At 40.4% G+C, this 5,161-nt stretch overlaps 1 long non-coding RNA gene across 1 annotated transcript in view; it reads right to left on the bottom strand.

The window, feature by feature from the left end:
* Positions 1–5,161, bottom strand: part of LOC107681505 (uncharacterized) — a 16,260-nt gene extending 11,099 nt beyond the window's left edge. Inside the window, exons 1-2 of the long non-coding RNA XR_001633261.1 lie at positions 5,148–5,161; positions 3,903–3,904 (exon numbers count right to left, since the gene is read on the bottom strand). This is a non-coding gene — a long non-coding RNA (uncharacterized LOC107681505). The remainder of the gene's footprint in view (positions 1–3,902; positions 3,905–5,147) is intronic.

The following is a 5,161-nucleotide window of genomic DNA, read 5'->3' as shown; positions in this document are numbered from 1 at the left end:
GCTGAACATTCTTAAAAAATCTTCAAAAAAGAAGTCATACAGGCTTCAGACAGTGTGACGAGAGGGGCGGGGCCGAGAGCCGTGGGAACGGAGCGAGGCCGGTGGAGAAAATGCTAATGCACGACACCTGCGCCACTCACCGTCTCGAGTCCCACGGAGGAGCTCTGGAAGGATAAAAGGAGGAGTGACGACAGTGTTGGACGAGAGAGGACCAGGCCTGGACTTTATTTTGTGTTTTGTGTGCGGCAGTCGTCCGCGAGGGGCTGCCGCTTTACTTTCGTTTTGTGTTTGTTTATTTTATTAAAGTTTGAAATGTTCGCCGGTTCCCGCCTCCTTCTTCCCATGACTACGAACTTTGTTACAGACAGAATTTTCATTTGTTTTTGAGTGAACTATATCTTTAAGCTGTATGTGAAATTAGGCACATCAAAGAATATACCAATTCAATCATACAAAAGAGCAACATAACACTTTGTCATTGTGATTCTTCACAAGGTCAGAGGTAAACACGAATTTAAATTCAACAACTGGATAGACTGCATAGGGCCGAGATATAAAGCGGAAACAATAATCCATTGTTACAACTTTGTATGGAGGTGTCATGGCAAGATTTCATCTGTGTTGCTTTTGACATTGATTGGCTGTTTCCTCCTTCACCCTGCTTCCCATGAACTTGCAATCATGCTACTCTTAGAGACATATTTACTCAAGCAAGAAATCAAATTAGAATCTGTTTTGACAGTATCTTCTTATGTACTTATGGTGAATGTGTTTGTCTTTCATTTGGAAACCCTGACTGCTGGGATCAAAGCATGATTATATTGATTTTAATCAGCTGATTTTAATCAGCACTTCAAATGGCATGCCAAACCTCTTTGTAAAAAGATTAGATACAGAGACAGAGACCAAGAGAGCTTATTTCAAAGATTGCAAAAAGAGAGACTGTTTTCCTCCCCAAAGACAACATTCTTTTGAAAATTAGAGCGAAGTTTGTCAAAATAAATGCACTTATTAAATCGCAAAGACAGTATTTATTTTACATTGCTTTTGTAGTTTAGAAGGCAGGCTCATAATGTGGTAGCACCAGAACAAATGTTGTCACTCAAATGGACATTCTGTCATCGTTTACTCACCCTCATGTAGTTCCAAACTTGTATGACTGCCTTTCTTCCGCCACATGAAAGAAGATGTTTTGATGTCTATTTTTTCTTTCTTTTTTCTTTTTTTTAATACAAGTGAAGTTCGTGGTCACCAAAACTTCTTCAAAACATCATCTTTTGTATTCAGCAGAAGAGAAAAGTAAATTACAGAATTTTCATTTTTGGGTGAACTATCCCATCTGTTACCACCTAGACAGCCACTTAGTCACTTATGGTTTTGAATTTGTATTTATTTATTTATTTATTTATATTTTTTTAAGTGTGATCACTGATAATTATTTTCATGCAACAAAAATTGCATTCAAACCATTTTTTTTTTCCCACTAGCTTTTTTTGTTGTTGTATGACATCATCTGGTCATCTGGATATTTTACAGCCTCTGCCAACCTCTGTTTCACAGCTTCTCTATACACATTCATTTATTGGAATGACCAGTGTGACATATCTATGTGCTAATGTGAGGGATCTTCTACCAATAACACTGGAGTGACAAGGCGCATCATGAACCATTGCAAACTTATATCACAAATAGGCTACTCACAATGAACAGAGATTTACCCCAGATCCCCTGGCAGTCTAAGAGTATGGAGATGCTATGGATATGGATATACTATATATAAAGTTAGAACATAGTTTTCTTCTCTTTTCCTGAAAGAATTTATAATAAACAAAGTCCAAGCCTGACATATTTGATATGAGTGGCACTAACAATCCGTATGTGTGATGCCTCTGCTTGAGGCTTGGTGCTGTCTTTACTGCAAGTCCAAGATAAGTCCAAAACAGCCACATGGATTTTATCATGGGGTTACAGATGATGCATCTATCTCCCACCATTACCTCAACCCTAAAAGTATTACAGTATGTGTGTGTGTATACATAAATACTAAGCCACATACCTATTTGCACTGCTAGGTCTGAGCTGTGTCTCTTCACTCTCACACTGATACATGAAGGACAAAAGCTAACAGGAGCTGGAATCATTTCCAGCCAGAACACAGTATTCACAATGATTACAAAGTGTGTCGTCTGTCCTGCTGTGAGGTGGTCTGCTATCTCACCGTCTGCACATCACTCAACTATTCTCCTCTGAATCACGCTACAGAACACAAACATACTCTAATCTTCAATCAGGGAAAAAAGCCATTATAACAGTTTGATGATTTAAATCTCATTAAAATCGTGCAATTATTTATTAGCACCTTGATGTACTTAAAGTGGATGCCTCTTTCATGCACTCCCACAAGAGAAAAGTCACGTAGTTCTACTCTCGTCTCTGTTGTAGATAAATGTAGACATGTCAAACATGTTCCCTCGGCTCCAGGAAAAAGGTGATCTCGTAACGTTTATTCCACAGTTCAATGTGGAAGATGAGTTGTCTCTGTTCTGTGGGAATTTACTCAGAGTTCTGTCAGTATGCGGCAGCAGAAGGAACCCATATTCCCCTGCTGCTCTTTATTCTGTGTGAGGGACTGAGTGAGATACTCTAATGTTTATTATATTATAAAGCTTAGACTTGAAAGATACTTTCAAATAAATAAAAGTCAGATCTCTGTCTCTTTTTCCCCCACTTATTGTTCCATTTCCTCCCCATAGTCACCTTTCTTTTTCTTCTGTTTTCATATAGACTTTGATAAAACATTTCTTATTGCTGGCAGTTTTACAAATGAAGGCCTTTCCAAACACGTATTTTACTTCAGAGAGCCAGAGCGGTTTATTTATTTTATAGTGGAGTATTACGTTGGCCCGGCAGGCCCATTCTCTCAGGCCACCCAAGGGAGGACCCATGGCAGTGAAAGATGTATGGTAAGCATAGACAGATGAATCGAAGTGTCAATGCCGCTAAACCCCTCTATGATATTTTATTTCCTTTCATTTTACATTTTCTCTCTCTGACAACCGCTCACAGGTCTCAAGTCAGGAGTGAAAGAAGGGTGGAACGATTCCTCTACAAAGTGTCTACACAAATTCGGCTCAACCTGCCTCGGAAAGCATTACGGTAACAAATACGGACATGTTTCCAAACCCACATTGAGTTTGTTCTTGAAATTGAGGTCACATACTCACATGGAAATAAATCAGACCGGCTGGATTATGAAATCTAAATATTATTGGACACATTGCGTAGCGCTTAGGAATACTTCTCACTCTCTGAGTGCTGTTTTGAGAGCTGGGACCCATTTGCACCAAATGGGTCCATTAAGTGCCAAGTAACTTTATCTCTGCCTGTTTTATATTACATAAATCTTATTCTGTGAGTACCAGTTGGTACTGTTAATTCCTTATTAGGAGCAGAGGAGCCAGAGGCTGGTGAGTGATTGGAAAGTGTGCAGCCATTTCTCCTTCGTATAACCATAAATATTTAAGTTAAAGAGACAGGAAAACACTACAAGCAAAAGTTTAGAGCTGAAACACATAGTCATTCTGGAAAGACACCACTGTTCTGCCACCCCAATGTGCCTTGCATACTCAGTTCACTTCGTTTAATGGATGACTGGAAGTAGTGTAAAACTGAAAAGAACAAATTAAATTTAAGTACATTGAAAAATGAATATTTTACATATGCATCACTAGTGTAACAAGCACGTATGAAATAACAGTGCATATAAGTTTGCATTCATGTATAAGAAACAAAGTACCGTAACATTTGAAATCTTTCACATTCCAAACTGTATACCGAATAAATTACATCATATTGCACCAAAGTAAATGATTAACAATATGTAACTGCAACATAGGTCACACATCTGAGTATAACACAATTAACACATGATGACACACCTGTATAAAGATTCACATGAACGTTTGCACTTAAAGGGTTCATATGATGCGATTTCAAGTTTTCCTTTCTCTAGATCTGTAAAGTTGCAAAGACTGAAGTCTCAAACTCAAAGAGATATTCTTTATAAAAGTTAAGACTCGTCCATGCCCTCCTAAAACGCCTCGTTTAAACATGCTCCCACATGTCTACGTCACTGTGTGGGAAGATTTGGATAAAACCGCCCAAATGTTCATGCAAAGAAAGAAGGTGTAACTTTGATTCTTGCTTTAGTATTGTGTTGAGTTGTGAAATGGCGCCGACGGTGATGGCTGCCTCCATGGCGTGCACCGCAGTTGTTTTTATGTTTTTGTTAGTTTGTCCTGTCTTTAGTTATATCCCTGCAATCAGTTTCATCAGAGACGATTTGCTGGACATTAGGCAGTACACACCACCCGATATTTCACTGGTTTTCGATTATTCTGATGTTTTGCTGGACATTGTAGTCGGGGGAGCAGCGGCGCTGTTCAGACGCTTCAGGACGCGCAGACGGGGGAAGCGAGCCGGCGCGCTCGTGAAGCTCAGGCAGCGCGGATTCAGGATGCCGTTGCCTAGCATCCATCTGGCGAACCTCCGCTCTCTACCCAACAAAATGGACGAACTCCTGCTCTCCCGGACAAATAAGGATTTTTCAAACTCTGCTGCTCTGTGTTTCATGGAAACCTGGCTGAAAGACGCCATTCCGGACAGCGCGTTGAGTCTCCCGGGCTTTCAGCTGTTCAGAGCAGATCGCGACGCAGAATCAACGGGGAAATCACGCGGCGGCGGGACATGCTTTTACATCAATGAGAGGTGGTGTACAGATGTAACTGTGTTAAACAAGATGTGCTGTTCAGATCTAGAAGTGCTTTTCACTAACGGTAAGCCTTTCTACTCGCCGCAGGGGGTTTTGCTCTTTCATTCTCGTCAGTATTTACATTCCTGCGCAAGCACACGTGAGCTCAGCTTTACAGAAACTCGCTGATCAGATCACAGACACAGAACAACAACACCCGGACTCTGTTTTAATCATTCTCGGGGACTTTAATAAAGCAAATCACTGCCGTGAACTGCCAAAATACAGACAGCACATCACATGTCCCACCAGAGACAGTAATATATTGGATCACTGTTACACAATAAAGAATGCATATCACTCTGTCCCACGAGCAGCTTTGGGGCTCTCTGATCACTGTTTAGTTCATCT

This window comes from Sinocyclocheilus anshuiensis, unplaced genomic scaffold, assembly GCF_001515605.1.
Source record: "Sinocyclocheilus anshuiensis isolate Anshui unplaced genomic scaffold, SAMN03320099.WGS_v1.1 scaffold2053, whole genome shotgun sequence".
Classification (NCBI taxonomy): Eukaryota; Metazoa; Chordata; class Actinopteri; order Cypriniformes; family Cyprinidae; genus Sinocyclocheilus; species Sinocyclocheilus anshuiensis.
Note: the sequence above shows the minus strand (reverse complement) of the source record. Positions and strands in the feature narration are given on the sequence as shown.